Here is a 21,476-nt window from a genome sequence, read left to right on the forward strand (position 1 = left end):
GTTGCCTTATCTGTCTTTTGTATATGTACATTCATTGGTGCAAATCTGACCATTGCCACAACTTCTACATAATTCAGAAGATTGAGACCTTCTACTTTTGCCATTCCCAGAGTGGACATTATCTCTAAATACCTGTGCTTGGTAGTCTTTTCCTACTGTTAGTTTTCCATGTTCAACTTCAAAATGGTAGTCTTTCCTTTACCTTATTATATCTTATTCTTGTCATGTTTAATTAATATCTCTTAGAAGACTTTTCTTTTCTAATGAAAGACAGAAAGAGAATAGATCTTCCTGGGAAGGGAAGTAGGGAAGAATGGGAGGAGAAAAGGAAGGGGAAAGTATAATTCTGATATAGTATATGATAAAATATCTAGCTTAAATAAAAGGAAAATATCTTTATACATATATATAAAAAACTTGTTTTTTAACTTTTTTTTATTGAGAAAAGAGAAAAAAAACAAATTTCCTCCTCCTCCCAGCCTCCCATTTCCCTCCCCCTCCTCCCACCCTTCTCCCCCTCCCCCCACTCCTCTCCCCCTCCCTCTCCAGCCCAAAGAGCAGTCAGATTTCCCTGCCCTGTGGTAAGTCCTAGGTCCTCCCCCCTCCGTGCATTTCTAGGAAGGTGAACATCCAAACTGGCTAGGCTCCCACAAAGCCAGCACATTACGTAGATTCAAAATCCCGTGCCATTGTCCTTGGGTTCTCATCAGCCCTCATTGTTCGCCATGCTCAGAGAGTCCAGTTTTATCCCATGCTTTTTCAGTCACAGTCCAGCTGGCCTTGGTGAGCTCTCAATAGATCAGCTCCACTGTCTCAGTGGGTGGGTGCTCCCCTCGTGGTCCCGACTTCTTTGCTCATGTTCTCCCTCCTTCTGCTCCTCATCGGGACCTTGGGAGCTCAGTCCAGTGCTCCAGTGTGGGTCTCTGTCTCTGTCTCCATCCATCACCAGATGAAGGTTCTATGATGATATGCAAGATATTCGTCAGTATTGCTCTAGGATAGGGTCATTTCAGGTTCCCCATCCTCAGCTGCCCAAGGAACTAACTGGGGACCTCGGCTTGGGTATCTGGGAGCCACTCTAGGTTCAAGTCTCTTGCCAACCCTAAGGTGGCTCCCTTAACAAAGAACCGTGCTTCCGTGCTCCCCCATCCAACCTTCCTTCATCCCAATCCTCCCCCTTTCCCAAGATCCCCCCCATTCTCCCCTTCTCCCTTTTCTCTCCCCATTACCCTTACCCCCATCCCACCCCACCCCCAAGATCTCAATTTTCTCCCCGGCAATTTTGTCTACTTCCCATAGTCAAGAGGACAACTATATGCTTTTCCTTTGCTTCACCTTCTTACTTAGCTTCTTTGGGATCACCAAGTGTAGACTCCGTGACCCTTGTTTATGGCTAGAAACCAATTATGAGTGAGTACATCCCATGTTCATCTTTTTGGCTCTGGGATACCTCACTCAGGATAGTGTTTTCTATTCACAATATAGAAACAGAAGAGTCATTGCCAAATTCCTTTTATGAAGCTACAGTTACTCTGATACCAAAACCGCACAAAGACTCAACCAAGAAAGAAAATTATAGACCAATCTCACTCATGAACATCGATGCAAAAATCCTCAACAAAATACTGGCAAACCGAATCCAAGAACACGTTAGGAAAATTATCCATTATGATCAAGTAGGCTTCATCCCAGGGATGCAGGGCTGGTTCAACATACGAAAATCTATCAATGTAATCCAGCATATAAATAAACTGAAAGAAAAAAACCATATGATCATTTCATTAGATGCTGAAAAAGCATTTGACAAAATTCAACACCCCTTTATGATAAAAGTATTGGAGAGATTAGGGATACAAGGGTCATACCTAAATATAATAAAAGCTATATACAGCAAGCCGACAGCTAACATTAAATTAAACGGAGAGAAACTCAAAGCCATCCCGCTTAACTCAGGAACACGACAAGGCTGTCCACTCTCGCCATACCTCTTCAATATAGTACTCGAAGTTCTAGCAATAGCAATAAGACAACATAAGGGGATCAAAGGGATTCGAATTGGAAAGGAAGAAGTTAAACTTTCGTTATTTGCAGATGATATGATAGTGTACATAAGCGACCCCCAAAACTCCACCAAAGAACTTTTACAGCTGATAAACAGCTTTAGTAATGTGGCAGGATACAAGATAAACTCCAAAAAATCAGTCGCCCTCTTATACACAAAGGATATGGAAGCAGAGAGGGAAATCAGAGAAGCTTCACCATTCACGATAGCCACAAACAGCATAAAATATCTTGGCGTAACTCTAACCAAGGAAGTGAAAGATCTATTTGACAAGAACTTTAAGGCATTGAAGAAAGAAATTGAGGAGTATACCAGAAAATGGAAGGACCTTCCTTGCTCTTGGATTGGGAGGATCAACATAGTAAAAATGGCAATTCTACCAAAGGCAATTTATAGATTCAATGCAATCCCCATCAGGGTCCCATCAAAATTCTTCACAGATCTTGAGAGGACAATAATCAACTTTATATGGAAAAACAAAAAACCCAGGATAGCCAAAACAATCCTATACAATAAAGGATTGTCTGGAGGCATTACCATCCCTGACTTCAAACTCTATTACAGAGCTACAGTGATGAAAACAGTGTGGTACTGGCATAAAAACAGAGAAGTTGACCAATGGAATCGTATAGAAGACCCGAATTTTAACCCACAAACCTATGAACGCCTCATTTTTGATAAAGGAGCCAAAAGTATACAATGGAAGAAAGAAAGCATTTTTAACAAATGGTGCTGGCATAACTGGATGTCAACCTGTAGAAGAATGAAAATAGACCCATATCTATCACCATGCACAAAACTCAAGTCCAAATGGATTAAAGACCTCACTATCAGTCAGAACACAGTGAACCTGATAGAAGAGAAAGTGGGAAATACCCTACAGGAGATGGGCACAGGAGATCGCTTCCTATGTCTAACCCCAACAGCACAGACTTTAAGGGCAACATTGAATAAATGGGACCTACTAAAACTGAGAAGCTTCTGTAAAGCAAAGGACACTGTCACCAAGACAAATAGGCAACCTACTGACTGGGAGAAGATCTTCACCAACCCCGCAACAGACAAAGGTCTGATCTCCAAAATATATAGAGAACTCAGGAAACTAGACTTTAAAATGCTAATTAACCCAATTAAAAAATGGGGCACTGAACTGAACAGAGAATTCTCAGCAGAGGAAGTTCAAATGGCCAAAAGACACTTAAGGTCATGCTCAACCTCCTTAGCAATCAGGGAAATGCAAATCAAAACAACTTTGAGATATCATCTTACACCTGTCAGAATGGCTAAAATAAAAAACTCCAATGATAGCCTTTGCTGGAGAGGCTGTGGAGGAAGGGGAACACTCATCCATTGCTGGTGGGAATGCAATCTTGTGCAACCACTTTGGAAATCGGTGTTTTGGTTTCTCAGGAAATTCGGGATCAACTTACCCCTGGACCCAGCAATACCACTCCTGGGAATATACCCAAGAGATGCCCTATCACATGACAAGAGCATTTGTTCAACTATGTTCATAGCAGTATTATTTGTAATAGCCAGAACCTGGAAACAACCTAGATGCCCTTCAATGGAAGAATGGATGAAGAAAGTGTGGAATATCTACACATTAGAGTACTATGCTGCGTTATATAAAAAACTTGTATAGCGGTAGGTTTTCAAAAAGCCTTTAGTATAGATTGGCACTCCCCTTATTTTTTCCTTTATTCTGCCCACCATCCCCTCCCCCATTTAAACCTTCTATTCTATTTTCCTTTTATCTATTTATAACTATATTATATTTATTTTCTTTGAAAGAATGTACCCTCCTGCCTAATGCCTTTAATTACCTAATCTCTGTGGCTATTCACAGGAAGCATGCACATTTAAGCTTAAAGTCAAACACCCACATGTAAGAGAAAATATATAATGATTATCCTTTGAGTCCGGGTTACCTTGCTCAGGATGATGGCTTCTAATTCCATCCATTTAGCTGCAAATTTCATTTTTCTTGAGAGCTGAATAATGCTATATTGTATAAATGTGTCATGTTTTCATTATCTACTCATCAGTTGATGGTAATCTGGGCTGTTTCCCATTTCTGGCTCTTATGAATACTACAGCAGTGACCATGTATGATAATCAAGTATTTCTAGAGTAAGATGTAGAGTTCATTGAGTATATATACCTATAAGTGATGGACTGGATCTTGAAGTACATTGATTTTCAGCTTAATAAATGGGAGAAAATATCTGCAAACCATTTATCTTACTAAGGATGCTATCCCAAATATATCAAGAACTCATCTCAATAGCAAGAAAAGAACCTAATTGTAAAGGTAGAAGACCCCAAGTAGACATTTTTTAAAAATAATATAAATGTCCTAAAGATATATAAAAATAGTTGATCCATTACTCATAAGAGAAATGCAAACCAAAACATTACTGAGTGGATTTTATCAAAAACAGAACAGATAAGCCATATTGTCTGTGATAGCACTTCAATATTCATTGTAGCATTACTCTTAGTTATTTAAGGTACATAATCACTGCAAAAGTCTAGAAAAGAATGAAACTTTAAAAGTTATGTGCTATGATATGCAATGAATTATGTTATTCAATCTTTAAAAGAATAAAAGCTGCCATTTTCACCAAAATTTTTAACTTTAAAGATATGTTAACTGAAATTAACAAGGCACAGATCAACAACAAATACAAGATCTCACTTATAATCAAAATTTAAAATATTTGAACTCATAGAAGTAACGGCAGAATTTTATCTTTTGCTTTTATTGGAAATAGATTCCTTTCTCATAAAATACACCCTGATTATTGTTTCTCCCCCCTCAACAACTCCCATTCCTCCACCTTTACTTTTCCCTCTCTATTCAATCTCTTTCTGTCTATTATTACAAAAGAACAGACTTCTAAAAGATAGCTGAACATGACAAAATAAAATACATTAATGAAGCAAAAACTATCATATTGAAGTTATAATGTTTAATCCTTTAAGAAAGGATTAAAGAGATGTTGGTCAACCACGCAAACTTTTAGTGAGATAGAAAGAATGAGTTCAGAGCTTATCTCTACAACATAGGGCCTACAATTCACAGCACTGTATTATATGTTGAAAACCATTTGCATCAACAGGAAATCAAAAGATCCTGTCTATCCACAGGTTCTTCATCCTGACAATGATGCCTTTGTGAGTTTCATCACGTGGGGCATGCCATAAATCAAACAGGGAAATATCACAGAAGAGGGGGTAGAAAGAAACAGAGACGGTGGACTACAGTAAAAAAAAAAGTGTTTTCCAGATATAACAGGGAAATTGCACGTATGAATTCACTGCTGTTGGAACAGCGTGCACAGGACAACCAAAATCTCAAGCCAGACAAAATACATGCATGGAAAGAAAGGTGGGTGTGAGGTCACATTTCCAGCTGAAGCACTGGTGCCAAATGATAGGATCTGGGAGAGTGGTGAGACTTGTAGGCAAACCATATTCCAGTAGGTTCCCACACACTCAAGAATATATAGACAGCACAAATTAGACTATGTTTAAAACAAAACTGAGGACACTAAAGTTGCATAGGTAGAGAAAGAGAGAATCTTGGGAGGTTTGAGAAGGAAGTGATATGATTTGAATGTATTATACAAATTCTCAAAATTAATTTTAATGAGTAAAAGATGATAGGTAGATGATAGATGATGATGATGATGAAGATAGATAGATAGATAGATAGATAGATAGATAGATAGATAGATAGATAGACATTGACTTATTAAAGTCACTTTTGAGTAATATCTTCAAAGGAACTGTTACTTGGCAACAACTGTTCCGGATGATACTATTTTAGATATTTATCTGTTTCTTTTACCTGTTTTTTAGGTCATTGAAAGCTGTGTAGAAGCTTATCATCCTATGGTGGTGATCTCATTGTTCTGCATCCCAGCAAAAGCATAGATCAGGTGAGCACACAGGCAAGGGTCCAATGTTATTAAGCATAAAATATTCCTGGCCTGGCCGATATTGGCCCCAGTTGGAGAAGTAGCATACCAGATAGTAGGCAGACCCTGTAGTGGTCAAAAATAAGTATGATGGTCCACTATAGACATTACTGGGCTATGATAAAAGTTTGGGCTTTGTTTATGCCCCCAACCTTACCCACCTCATAAGCCTAATCTCCAGCTGGAGGTGACTAGTTGAACACTCTGACAGGTAAGTTAAGAAATTGTATATATTCTTTTTGAGAGTTTGGAGAATCTTAGACTTCTTCTAAGATGGAATACTCATAGTTCTTCAAGCCCAGTGGTCCCATGAAGCTCAGTGAATGAGAATTTAAGAACCCTTAGGTGGTCAGGGTATAGAGGATAGTAGTAACAACTGAGCTGAATGTTTGCTACTCCACAAAACCAATGCATCTCTCTCTTTCTATTATGTTGTATCTCTTGTTTCATTTCCCAAAATAGAGTAACACTTGAATGTTGTTGAATTAATCAAAAAAGAACATTTGAGATTTAGTCAACTAGCAGGTATAGACCCAGCATAGATTATAGTGCCTTTCATTACTGATGAAATTAAAAAAAAAATATGGGAAGACAATGAACCTTGGCAAAGAGCTTGTGCTAATTTTTTAGGAGATATTAACAGCACTTACCCCAAAAGCAATAGAATTAACCTTATAAAGAGAACTATTTGGATCCTTCCCCGCATTTTATGGGACACAATTGTATAGACTGAAAACTGTACATTCTATACTGATGCAAAAAAATCAGGAAATGCATGGTACAAATCAGAAAATTTAATTAAGGCAGACATCAATTAGGGGTTGATTATAATTGTTATAGGTGTGGGGGCTGGGGGAAAATTTTGTAGGCTAAGGGATATCTTTGAAAAAGAAAAGAGAAATTGGATGGGATAATAGATTAGTGTGAGCTTACTCACACCAATAATAATAGTGAGTACCAGAATGAATACTTGTAAGGTATTATTTATAGGTGATTTATATTGGTATAGATTCTTTTATATTAATACAAACTTAAATTATATTGAATATGTTCCGATTTTTGTCTACAATATTTGTATACCTTGGCAAAGTTACTTTGTCATGTTGTATGCATGTATGCATGTTTCTACCTCTGCTTAAGAAATTTTATATGTTGATACATTTTGAGGTCATTGATCTCATTTGTTGCACAGTTGTTTAAAGATTGTTTCATATTCTTATATGAAGTCTTAGTCTTTAAGCTATATAAATATTACGAATTATAGGTCAATAGCCATCCACGTTTGTCATACTTATAGTTAGATAGTTCTTTAGATACATACAGATTGTATTCTGCATAGATAGGTAATCTTCAGCCACTTTAAAGAACTGTAGAATGTGGCATTTTAATAACTTAGGGTTCTATTGATGTGAGACATGATCGCTCCTGGCAGAACCAATCTATTTCCGAGAGAATGTTGAGCACCACTTGTAGCTTGTTTTCTTCTTAGCAAAACTGACCTTTGGGCAAGGAACTGCACATGCATGGACCACTGACAAAATGTGTGATGTCCAGACAGGACAATCAGGATACAAGAAAAAAGACTGTCAAATCCTGCCAATACAGGGTAAGATGGTTTTGAAAACTTTCCTGCCTCTGAAAATCGTCTGTCAGTTACTCTAAGACTTAGCTAAAGTTGGCTGCTTCAACATTGAAAATGAGACTTTGGGTGATTGCCCAGGTAGCCAGTTGTCTCTGTTATTTATTGCACATTTTGGAAGTTGTTTGATTGTACTACCTGCTTACTCAAGTAATATTATTTCTCTTTTCGGGTCTTTGATGGGGTTGAAGACTAGATAGTCATAGTTACTTTCTTATCATGATTGGCCAAGTTATCTATAATACAAAGACTTAGACTCCTTAGGATAGGATAATTATTGAGACATTTATCACATTTCTTGCTTGATATTGTTGTTGATAGTTGTAATTTTAATTTTTATACTTGATATTTGTTCTTTTTTACTGTTGATAAATTTATTGTATTAAAATTATATATAAAATGCCGATCTATACAGAGGCATTTAACACATAATATATACAATTAACTTTTAAAACTTAAAATTTACAATAATTGTGAATATAAAATTGACATTGAAACAGTCTCCCAAAGCAATTTATTTGGTTGTTCTTGTTCGAAGCTGTCATTTGAGAATCTGATGATCACTCTCTTTTACTTTCTGTTCCATTAAAATCACTTGTCCAGATATATTGGTGGGAGATATGGGAGATGAAATTTTATTTATGTATAATTTGTTGGCGTTTTTTTTTTTTTTAGCTGAGACAAGTTTTCTTTACTTGGTTCTTTGGAGAACTCGTTTCAATTATCTGTTTTACTTTGGATAGAAGAATTGTTGGAGAAGGCAAGAAGTCTCTAAATGCTATAGTGTTCCCTCTCTTTGATAGAGGCTATGTCAGCACTAACTGTAGATCTGCCTGACTCCATAAAGAATGTATTTTCTTAGATGATGGACATAAGAAAACCTTTTGATCCTTTTTCATAGAAGAATATCTACGCTCTGAACCTGGGAACTGCATGTTATATCTGGGTCTAAAATTCTTATTTTCACATTTCACCAAGTCCTCGTCTATTTCATTACATTTTCTCTTCCGTGCCTTGGGAATGTTTATTGTGACCGGTATAGCACAACCAGGGGGCTTCACTGCCATTCTGTTTGGTTGCAAAAGTGTAAACTGAAACTCCAATTCAGATTTTGGAAATCGAGTGCTTTGCACATTTTCTGTTGAAACTTCACAAAAGTCGAGAACTACAGATCCATCCTCTGCTGCCTTCCTAGATATTTCAAAACTTGTTGATTGAGGTTCAGTTTCAACTACACCAAGATCTAATGAATGCTCAGGCTTGAGATTCACGGTTTGGTTTTCTGGCCCTGCGCTCTCTGCTGCAGCCCTTGTCAGTTGCTGGACTTCCTTGTCCTTGTGTTGGCTGTGGAGAGCACCGCCTTCATCTGCACCTCCACGGCTGTGATCCGCGGTCCGCTCCTCTCTCCACTTGAAGGTCACCCATTTTCTCTACAGTTGTGCTGTTAGAGTTTCCACTTCATTCTGTAGCTTTAAACAGCACTCCCATCTTCGGCATATTTTTTTTCATTTCTCTGTTTCGTAGGTTTTCAGTTTCTTTTGCTTGAGTGGTAAGGATCACCTTTTCTTCTAACCACTTCTTTCTATCAGGTTTATATTTCTCTTTGAATTTCTGCAGCTCATCCTGAAGTTTACTGAGCTACTTCTTAAGTGCACCTGGATCCTCCACAGGGTCTTATTTGACCTTTCGTTACCTCTAGCTTCGAGATCTTGGAATTTTTCTTTCCACTTATCCAATTCTTGGCTTGCCACGCAGCTTCCTCTAACTTGGCTTCAAGCACTGGTCTTGTTCCACCTGAGTTTGTTCTTGCTCCTCTGGTGTCGATCTCATGGCTTCAGTCACCTGCCCTTTAACACTGGGATCTTTGCACACTCTCCCCTACTGCTGTACAGTTTCTTCCATTTTGTGATTGTTTAACTGGTCCTTGAGCTGCTGGATGGTCTGCTGTTTTATCTCTATTTCTGGAGAATACTGGTTTTTCTTTTTCTCCAGTTCATTAAATTTATTTTTTTTTATTGAGAAAAGGAGAAAAAAAACAAGTTTCCACCTCCTCCCAGCCTCCCATTTCCCTCCCCCTCCTCCCACCCTTCTCCCCCTCCTCCGACCCTTCTCCCCCTCCCCCCACTCCTCTCCCCCTCCCTCTCCAGTCCAAAGAGCAGTCAGGGTTCCCTGCCCTGTGGTAAGTCCTAGGTCCTCCCCTCTCCATCCATTCCTAGGAAGGTGAACATCCAAACTGGCTAGGCTCAGTGGGTAAAAGTGCCTTTGTGTCATAGTGACAGTGTCCTTTGCTTTACAGAAGCTTCTCAGTTTTAGTAGGTCCCATTTATTCAATGTTGCCCTTAATGTCTGTGCTTCTGGGGTTATACATAGGAAGCGATCTCCTGTGCCCATCTGTTGTAGGGTATTTCCCACTTTCTCTTTTATCCTTTTCAGTGTGTTCGGGCTGATATTGAGGTCTTTAACCCATTTGGACTTGAGTTTGGTGCACGGTGAGAGATATGGGTCTATTTTCATTCTTCTACAGGTTGACATCCAGTTGTGCCAGCACCATTTGTTGAAGATGCTTTCTTTCTTCCATTGTTTACTTTTAGCTCCTTTTTTGAAAATAAGGTGTTCATAGGTTTGTGGGATAAAATCCGGGTCTTCTATACTATTCCATTGGTCGACTTCTCTGTTTTTATGCCAGTACCACACTGTTTTCATTACTGTAGCTCTGTAATAGAGTTTGAAGTCAGGGATGGTAATGCCTCCAGAAGATCCTTTATTGTATAGGATTGTTTTGGCTATCCTGGGTTTTTTGTTTTTCCATATAAAGTTGATTATTGTCCACTCCAGATCTGTGAAGAATTTTGATGGGATCTTGATGGGGATTGCATTGAATCTATAAATTGCCTTAGGTAGAATTGCCATTTTTACTATGTTGATCCTCCCAATCCAAGAACAAGGGAGGTCCATCCATTTTTTTGGTATCCTCTTCAATTTCTTTCTTCAATGCCTTAAAGTTCTTGTCAAATAGATCTTTCACTTCCTTGGTTAGACTTACCCCAAGATATTTTATGCTGTTTGTGGCTATTGTGAATGGTGAAGCTTCTCTGATTTCCCTCTCTGCTTCCATATCCTTTGTGTATAAGAGGGCGACTGATTTTTTGGAGTTGATCTTGTATCCTGCCACATTACTAAAGCTGTTTATCAGCTGTAAAAGTTCTTTGGTGGAGTCTTGGGGGTCGCTTATGTACACTATCATATCATCTGCTAATAACGAAAGTTTAACTTCTTCCTTTCCAATTCGAATCCCCTTGATCCCATTATGTTGTCTTATTGCTATTGCTAGAACTTCAAGCACTATATTGAAGAGGTATGGCGAGAGTGGACAGCCTTGCCGTGTTCCTGAGTTAAGCGGGATGGCTTTGAGTTTCTCTCCGTTTAATTTAATGTTAGCTGTCGGCTTGCTGTATATAGCTTTTATTATATTTAGGTATGACCTTTGTATCCCTAATCTCTCCAAGGCTTTTAACATAAATGGATGTTGAATTTTGTCAAATGCTTTTTCAGCATCTAATGGAATGATCATATGGTTTTTTTCTTTCAGTTTATTTATATGCTGGATTACATTGATAGATTTTCATATGTTGAACCAGCCCTGCATCTCAGGAATGAAGCCTACTTGATCATAATGGATAATTTTTCTGATGTGTTCTTGGATTCGGTTTGCCAGTATTTTGTTGAGGATTTTTGCGTCGATATTCATGAGTGAGATTGGCCTGTAATTCTCTTTCCTGGTTGAGTCTTTGTGTGGTTTTGTTATCAGAGTAACTGTAGCTTCATAAAAGGAATTTGGTAATGACCCTTCTGTTTCTATATTGTGGAATACATTAAGGAGTATAGGTATTAGGTCTTCTTGGAAGTTCTGGTAGAATTCCGCATTGAAACCATCTGGTCCTGGGCTTTTTTTGGTAGGGAGGTTTTTGATAACAGCTTCTAATTCTTCGCGACTGACAGGTCTGTTTAGATTGTTCACCTGGTCCTGGTTTAATTTTGGTAAATGGTATTTATCTAAAAAAGTGTCCATTTCTTTTACATTTTCCAGTTTTGTGGCATACAGGCTTTTGTAGTAAGATCTAATGAGTCTCTGAATTTCCTCTGTGTCTGTGGTTATGTCCCCCTTTTCATTTCTGATCTTATTCATTTGCGTGTTCTCTCTCTGCCGTTTGATTAGATTGGATAGGGGTTTATCAATCTTGTTGATTTTCTCCAGGAACCAGCTTTTTGTTTCATTGATTCTTTGGATTGTTTTCTGTGTTTCTATTTTGTTGATTTCAGCCCTCAGATTGATTATTTCCAGTCTTCTACTCCTCCTAGGTGAGTCTGCTTCTTTTTTTTCTAGAGCTTTCAGGTGGGCTGTTAAGTCTCCAATATGTGCTTTCTCTGTTTTCTTTAGGTGGGCACTTATTGCTATGAACTTTCCTCTTAGGACTGCGTTCATAGTGTCCCATAAGTTCGAGTATGTTGTTTCTTTATTTTCATTGAATTCAAGGAAGACTTTAATTTCTTTCTTTATTTCTTCCTTAATCCAGGTATGGTTCAGTAGTTGACTGTTCAATTTCCATGAGTCTGTAGGCTTTCTGGGGGTAGCATTGTTGTTGAATTCTAACTTTAATCCATGGTGATCTGATAAGACACAGGTGGTTACTAATATTTTTTTGTAACTGTGTAAGTTAGCTTTGTTGCCGAGTATGTGGTCAATTTTCGAGAAGGTTCCATGAGCTGCAGAGAAGAAGGTATATTCTTTCCTCTTTGGGTGGAATAATCTATAGATGTCTGTTAAGTCCATTTGCTTCATTACCTCCATTAATTCTCTAATTTCTCTGTTAGGTTTCTGTCTGATTGACCTGTCCATTGGTGAGAGAGGAGTGTTGAAGTCTCCTACTATTAGTGTGTGCGGTTTGATGTCTGCCTTGAGTTTTAGTAATGTTTCTTTTAGTTACATGGATGCTTTTATATTAGGGGCATAGATGTTCAAGATTGAGACTTCTTCCTGATGAATTGTTCCTGTTATGAGTATAAAATGTCCCTCTCCATCTCTTCTGATTGATTTAAGTTTGAAGTCAACTTTGTTAGAAATTAGTATGGCCACACCTGCTTGTTTCTTAGGTCCATTTGCTTGATAAGCCTTTTCCCAGCCCTTTACTCTGAGTAGGTGCCTGTCTTTGTGGTTGAGGTGTGTTTCTTGTAGACAGCAGAATGTTGGATCCTGTTTTCTTATCCAATCTCTTAGCCTGTGCCTTTTTATAGGTGAGTTGAGCCCATTGATATTAAGTGATATTAATGACCAGTGGTTGTTAACTCCGGTCACTTTTTTAGTAGTAGGGTTTGTGTGTTTTCCTTCTTTGAGTTATGCTGGTGAAGGGTCTCTAGATGTCCGAGTTATTGTGGTCATTGTTGGACTCCTTGGTTAGTGATTTTCCTTCTATTATTTTCTGTAAGGCTGGATTTGTGGCTACGTATTGTTTAAATTTGTTTTTATCCAGGAAAATTTTGTTTTCTCCATATATAGTGAACAAAAGCTTGGCTGGATATAGTAGTCTGGGCTTGCATCCATGGTCTCTTAGTTTTTGGAGTACATCTATCCAGGACCTTCTGGCTTTCATGGTTTCCATAGAGAAGTCAGGTGTAAGTCTGATAGGTTTACCTTTATAAGTAACTTGGCCTTTTCCTTTGTGGTTCTTAATTTTCTTTCTTTATTCTGTATATTTTGTGTTTTGATTATTATATGGCGAGGGGATTTTTTTTTTGATCCAGCCTATTTGGTGTTCTGTATGCTTCTTGAACCTTCATAGGTACATCTTTCTTCAGGTTGGGAAAGTTTTCTTCTATAATTTTATTAAGTATATTTTCTGGACCGTTGAGCTGCACTTCTTCTCCTTCTTCTACTCCAATTATTCTTAGGTTTGGTCTTTTTATTGTGTCCCATATTTCCTGAATGTTTTGCGATGAGAGTTTGTTGGACTTGCTGTTTTCTTTGATCGGTGTGTTTATTTTCTCTATGTTATCCTCAGAATCTGAGATTCTTTCTTCTATCTCTTGTATTCTGCTGGTTATGCTTGATTCTGTAGTCTCTATTCGTTTACCTAGATTTTCCATGTCCAGCTGGCCCTCTGTTTGTGTTTTCTTCTTTGCCTCCATTTCAGTTTTCAAGTCATGAACTGTTTCCATTATCTGCTTGATTGTTTTTCCTTGGTTTCCTAGGGTATCATTCACTGATTTACTCAATTCCTCGAACTTTCTGTTATATTTCTCATCCATTTCTATAAGGGCGTTTTTTATATGCTGTTTAAGGGTGTCAACCACTTTCATGAAGTCAGTTTTTTCTACTTCTTCTTGATTAAGGTGTTCATGTCCTCCTGTTGTGAGGTCGCTGGCTTCTGGTGGTTTCGTGTTGTTTTTCAGATTGTTGGGAGAATTCTTCCATTGGCGTCTGCCCATCTCTTCCTCCCAATACTCCCCTATGGATCTTCTTTTACAGGATCAGGTCTTCTTGCCCACTGATGTACCTTCCCAGTTATGTCACTCCCCAGTGATGTTTCTCCTGGTGTCCAGATCGGATCTCCTTGCTGCTTGGTTAGCTTGCGAACAAAGGGCCCACCCTGCTTGCTGCAGGCAGGCTATGGGGACAAAGGAGCTGCCGCCCTTCCCTTTGCCCTCCCGATTAGGGTTTGGTCCCAGCGCCCGAGCAGGCTGAGCAGGGAGGCACTATGCTGCCAAAGAAGGGAGGGAGGGAGGGAGACAGGGGGTGGGGGGATCTGGATGTAAGCTGGATGGGATAGGAAGAGAGAGGAGGTATTGGGCAGTATAGCCCCTGTAGGATGGCCAGGAAGTGTGGGCGGGCTGAGGTATGTTCCTGGCTGCCACAGCACTCACTCACCACAATGATGTTTCACTTGGTGCCCAGATCGAAACTCCATGCTGCTTGGTTAGCTCGTGAACAAAGGGCCCACCCTGCTTGCTGCAGGCAGGCTATGGGGACAAAGGAGCTACCGCCGCCCCCCCCCCCCCCTTTGCCCTCCCGGTTCGGGTTCGGTCCCAGCGCCCTAGCAGGCTGAGCAGGGAGGCGCTATGCGGCCAAAGAAGGGAAGGAGGGAAGGAGACAGGGGTTGGGGGGATCTGGATGTAAGCTGGATGGGATAGGAAGAGAGAGGGGGTATCGGGCAGTATAGCCCCTGTAGGATGGCCAGGAAGATTGGGCAGGCTGAGGTATGTTCCCGGCTGCCACAGCACTCACTCACCACAATGATGTTTCACTCGGTGTTCAGATCGAAACTCTGTGCTGCTTGGTTAGCTCGCGAACAAAGGCAGCCTTGTACTTCTTTCCATAATCTCTCTGCTATGCTCAATCCTCTCTTCACTGAAAAATATGGCTTAGTGTTTGTTGGTTCAGTCTCTATCAGTTCCAATGCGCCTGTGTTAGTTAATTCTGAGTTTTCCTGTGGTATCCTTGATCCCTCTTGCTCCTACAATCCTTTCTCCCCACATCTGCAGGATTCCCCAAGCTCCACCTAGTGTCTGAATGTGGAACTACATCTCTTTCCATTGGTTGCAAAATGAAGCTTCTCTGATGGCAATTGGGATAGCGACCAACCCCAGCACCTCCCATAGGCAGGACAGACTGTAAGTCAAAGGTTATAGTTATTAATTTTAGGCAGTTTATAACATGGTAGGTTTTTCTTTCTCTTTCAATTATGACAGACAATTTTACTGAGTATCATAGGCTAGGCTTGTCGTCATCTTTTAGGAACTGGAATGTATTAATCCATGCTCTTCTAGGTTTCAAATATTCAGTTGAAAAATCAGTTCTTATTCTGGTGGATTTTCCTTTACATATGACTGGTGCCTTTTTTCCTTTGCCATTTTCAACACACTTTTTTTGCTATATGTTTGCTATTTTAATTATGATAAGTTTGGTGTTTTTTTCATTTCTGGTCTTGTCCATGTTCTATATATCTGTGTACTCATGTCTTTACTTAGCTTGGCAAATTTTTCTTCTATGATTTTCCTGAATTTACTGTTTAGTGACCTGGGATTCTTCACCATCATTTATGCCTATAATTTGAAGACTGGTTTTTGTTCATGGTGTCCTACATTTCCTGTACGTCTCTTTGTTCTGTGTGTGTTATGGTTGTTGTTGCATAAAATTTTGATGATACTCTGGCAATGAAGTTTGCTTTAAGTCAACAGGCAGAGCTAGCCACTAGCTAACCAAAATTAATCATAGCAGTCTTGAAGGACTGAGGACACACAGGAGACAGGAAGTTGTAGGTAAGGGTTGAGTGAGAATATCAGCACTTTTAGAATGAAGACTGGGAGAGAAAACATTACTGGTGGCTTCTCTGTCACTTCCTTCATCATTCTGGCTTTTATCTCAATAACTGACTCCTAATTTCTTTTCATATTTCTGCCAGCAATGGAAGGGTTTTTCTCACGTAGCTAACATTTGTTTTTATTTATTTATTTATTTTTTATTAAAAATTTCCATCTCCTCACATCCTCCCACTTCCCTCCACTCTCCCCACTCCCTCTCCCCCTCCCTCTCTAATCCAAAGACTAATCAGGCTTCCCTGCCCTATGGAAAGTCCAAAGTCCTCCTCCCTGCTTCACCAAGGTCCAGGAAGGTGAGCATCCAAACAGACTAGGCTCCCACAAAGCCTGTCCATGCAGTAGAATCAAAACTGCTAGCCCCATAATGGCTCCCACAATCAAAATGTCTCTTTCCCTGCTCTCATCTCTGTCCTTCCTCCAACTCCACTATTCCATTCCCTCAAGTTCTCCTCCCCCTCCCCTTCTCCACTCGTTTTCCCCTTCTACCCTCACTACTCCCCCCACCACAATGCTCCCAATTTTGTCAGGAAATCTTATCAATGTAATCCACCGTATAAATAAACTGAAAGAAAAAATATGATGTCACATTAGATGCTGAAAAGCATTCGACAAAATCCAACATACCTTCATGATAAAAATCTTGAAGAGTTCAGGGATACAAGAAACATACCTAAACATAATAAAAACAGTGTACATCAAGCTGACAGCCAACATCAAATTAAATGGAGAGAAGTTCAAAGTGTCCCACTAAAATTAGGAACAAGACAAGATTATCCACTCTCCATATCTATTCTTGAAGTTCTTGCGAGAGCAATAAGACAAAAGAAGGAGAACAAGGGAATTCAAATTGGAAAGGAAGAAGTCAAACTATGGGAGGAAATAGTCAACTATGTTCATGGCATCACTATTTGTAATAGCCAGAACATAGAAACAACCTAGATGCCCCTCAACTGAAGAAATGGATAAAGAAAATGTAGCACACTCACACATATGAGTACTGCTCAGTGGTAAAAAGCAATGATATCTCATATTTTAATAAATAAAATTTTTGCTGTGTTGGAAGTTTTGTTCATTTAGAACTTGGAATGCATCTTCATGGGCCTTCTGTCTTTAAAAGTTTCTATCAAGTTTCTCCCCATTTAGAAAGATTTTATCTGTGGGATTATCATCAATCACCACTATTATGCTGTGATATATTTCTTGTATTCCTGGAGTCTCCAGGAAATGTATCATGATGAGATGCTGGATTTTGCAAAGGTTTTTTTCTGCCTCTAATGAAATAAAAATTGGTTTTGTGTCTCTCACTCGATTTATGTTGTGAATTATGTTTATTGAAGTATATATGTTAACCCATCCCTACATGTCTGAGATGAAACCAAATTGATTATGGTGGATAATCTTTATGAACTGCTCTTGAATTTGTTTGCATTTATTTTATTGAGGATATTCATATCTGTGTTCACAAGCAATATTGTTCTATAATTTTCTGTTTTATTGCATCTTTATCTGGTTTTGGTATCATGGGACTACTAGCATCATAAAAAATATAATTTATGGAATAATTTGAGAAACATGTCTATTAGCTATTCTTTGAAGTCAGGTAGAACTCTGTTTATTTATGATCTTTTAATAATGGCTCTATACCATTAGATGTTATAGGTCTATTTAAATTATTCACTTGATCTTTATTCAGTCTGGTTAGGATATATATGAATGTATATGTATATAATATACATTATATGTAATATAATATAAATATATATACACACACATTAATCAGGTTTTATTCCAACTAACATGCCATTGCAAGTGAGTTGACCTCTCTGCTCTGTATCTATCAATACCTTTCATTACTCTGAGCTTTAACTAGTTGAAATATGCTTTATTATACCAGGATAGGCATCTTTTTTCTCTAGGTTTAGAAATTTCCTCAATAATTTTCTTAAGAATATTCTTTGATATATGGTATTTCATTTTCTATACCCATAATTATTTCATGGTGTCCCAAATTTCTCTTATGAATTTTCATATTTAAGCATTGACCATTGCTAACTGCTCCAATTCCTTTACCTTGACTTCCAGCTATGATACTATGCTTCTCACCTGATCCATTCATGAAGTTTTCCACTGACGTTTTTAGCTGGGATCACTAAGATTTCTTTTTCATTTTCAGCCTCATTTCACTTTGACTTCCTGCAAATGTTCTATCTCTTTAATGGGCATCTACTTTTATAGTTTGCATTGATGTTTTATCTTATTTAGCTCTCTGGCTTTGTTCTCTTGAAATATGTAATTCTTTGGATTGCTTGACTATATTTATCATTATTGCTTTGAATTCTTTATTCCAAAGTTCTTCTGTATCATTGTATAAAGTCAGTAATTTTGGAGAACACAGGTTGCCTAGACTTTTTATCTTGTTTTATTTCTGCACTGGGGGCTGAACATCTTGAAGTTAGTTAATTGGTAGAATTTATCATTTCTACATGCATTTTTTATCTTAGTCATTCTGACAAGTATAAGATGGAATCTCAGAGTCATTTTGATTTGCATTTCATTTCCTTGATGGCTAAAAATGTTGAATATTTTTTTAAAGTGTTTTTACATGAGATTTAAGATTTGGATCATTTGAGGTTCTTATGTTGAGAGTTCTGTGTTTAAATGTATCCCATCTTTAAATTGGATTATTTGGAGTTTTGATATCTAGTTTCTTGAGTTTTTTATATATTGGAAATCGGCCCTCTGTCTGATGTGGGGTTGCTAAAGGTATTTTCACATTATGTAAGCTGACATTTTGTCCTATTGACAGTATCCTTTGCCTTACAGAATCTTTTCAGTTCCACGAAGTCACATTTATTAATTGTTGATCTTAGTTTCTGTGCTACTGGAGTTCTGTTCAGAAAGTTGTCTCTTGTGACAATAAGTTTAATGCTATGTCCCACATTCTCATTGATCATATTAAGTATAACTGGATTTATGCTGAGGTCTTTTATCTACTTGGACTTGAGTTTTGAGTTTTGTTTACTGGTGGTATTCCTAAAAGTAGGAGCAGGGGTTGTCCCTAAAATTTTGGCTGACTTTTGAGAACCTGTTCTTCATACTGGATTGCCTTGCCCAGCCTTCATACAAGGGGAGGTATTTAGTACTACTGCAACTTGATATGTCATGTTTGGTTGATATCTATGGGAGGCCTGACCCCTTTGAACTGAAAACGGAGAAGTGGCTGGAGGGGGGAGAAATGGGAGGAGAGGATGCATGGGAGGCTTCCTTTGGGGAGGAAAATAAATGAATAAATTTACCTAATAAAAAATTTACTCCATTTAAAACATCTAGTTTCTTTTTAAAAAATCCATAATCTCCTTTAACAATTTAAAAGCTATCAACTATGAGCTCCTGAAAAATTAAAATAATGTTAAAAAAAACTTTCTTACTTCAAGAAGAAAGAACTAGGACACAATCACAATCTGATCAAAGCAAAATCAAACTCCAACAATATAAATAGCTCTATGTCCAACATCCGGGATTCACTTGTGATCTCCTGGGCTCCTCTGAAGGGTCTTGCTCTCTTCACTGACTTTGCTCTCCTCAGGACACCCAGCTTGGCTTCCATGCTTCAGGTGGCTCCAGTCCACCTTTGATGCTGTTCTTGGTGGACATCCCATGGTACCAACATATTCAAAGTATCGGAATCTCTGCTGCAACTGGGCTACACTTTCACCAATACCCTCTTCTTGGCTCTCTTCATGGTACCAAGCCTCAATTTCTCTATATAACCCCTTCAATCCTGGGCTTTCAGCTGCTACTCTAGCTATACGTTCACCAATGGCTTTTCTTGGCCTTCCATGATGCCAAGCCTCAGCTGCTCACCGTGACTTCTTCACGTCCTGCCATCAAAACCAGTACTGCCTGGGTAACTCTTATACAACAAAGTTTGGCTACCAGCAAGAGGTATAACCTTGAGCACCTCTGAAAGACAGTTTTTGTGCGCTGACTCCAAAGAAACACTTTTTGGAAGATTTTACTTCAATGACTCTGGTCTCTTCCTAATCACTGCTAATTACTCAGTCAAAGAACTCAATGGCAGCACAAGCTGCTAGCAGAGTCCAGGCTGAGTCAGGCTCCTTGGGAACACAAACTTCAAACAGTGCTTGCCCTTCCAGCCTTGGAAGTCAAACATACATTGACTATGTGCTGGAGAACAAATAGTCCATGCCATCACTTCCTGACCCTGCTTCCATAACACTAATGTAGTCTTTCACACCGAGTTCACAGTGTGTCAAGACAAGCCTTCAGAACAACCATGGGAAAGGAAGGCTAAAATGTGAGGATAATGCAAAGATCTCATTTCAGTACTGCTGGTCTCTTGATTTTTCAGCCCCAAATGATCAGAACCACAGAATCTTAATTCAAAATAACAAATAGCCCTGGTACTCTCTAAATATCTCTCTGAAACTTTACAACCCATACCTCTATCGTTGCTCTGCTCTCAACATTCTTATCACCCAAGCTCCCACAAAATAGCTCACTGAGCTCTTAACACTCAATGGCTTTTGTAGCCTGAAGATCCAAAGTCCTTCCACAATCCTTCCCAAAATGACATAATCAGGTTTGTCACAACAATACCCCACTATCCTGGTCCTAGATTAACTTAGAGTTTCTGTTGCTACAATGAAACACTGTAACCTAAGTAAACTTGGGAGGAAGGGGTTTCTTTAGCTTATATTTCCATATCACAGTCCATCACTGAAGGAAGTCAGACAAAATTTCAAACAGGGCAGGAACCTGGAGGCAAGAACTGATGTAGAAGTTATGGAGGGTCCTTACTGGATTGCTGTTCTTGTGCATAATGTCACAACTTTTGTGACATCATATGTGCATATGCCTTGTGGTATCCAAAAATCATTGTTCCTTATTTTTAATCCACTAACTATGACTCTTACAATCTTTTGAGAACCTTTTCTATGATTATCCCTGACTCTCAGGAGGATGGGTGTGATGTAGATATCTCATTTAAGGATAAGCATTCCACAGTTTCTTCTTTTCTACATATTGACCAGTCTTTGTGTTAATTGCCATATACCTCTGAACAAAGCTTCTCTGGTGAAGCTTTAAAGACACTAAATCATTAGGAATTAGTTTGACACTCTTGATAAAGGCACCTACAAGTCTCTTTGCTAGGCAGGCATCCAAAAAGTAGTTTATGGCATGTATCTAGCCACTGTTTTCAACTCCAGGGATGCTAGAACAGCAACATATCCCCAACAGAAATAGGAGAAAGTCTTGAATCATTCTTCAGCAATGCAAGCAGCACTGTGTAACCTCTACAGTTGGAGAAATGGTCTCTAGGCTATTGGCTCATCACCAAGCTTCAGATGTCTTCCAGAGTCTATCACACACATTAACATGGGAAAATAGAAAA

The 21,476-nt window shown here is 38.7% G+C and overlaps 1 pseudogene; it reads right to left on the reverse strand.

The window, feature by feature from the left end:
• Positions 1–8,404: 8,404 nt before the first annotated feature.
• On the reverse strand, positions 8,405–9,679 carry LOC121446254 (annotated as a pseudogene).
• Positions 9,680–21,476: the final 11,797 nt, after the last annotated feature.

The sequence above is a fragment of the Microtus oregoni genome, unplaced genomic scaffold (assembly GCF_018167655.1).
Source record: "Microtus oregoni isolate MIOR12 unplaced genomic scaffold, Mior012 000000F_ref0000247, whole genome shotgun sequence".
In the NCBI taxonomy this organism is placed as follows: domain Eukaryota; kingdom Metazoa; phylum Chordata; class Mammalia; order Rodentia; family Cricetidae; genus Microtus; species Microtus oregoni.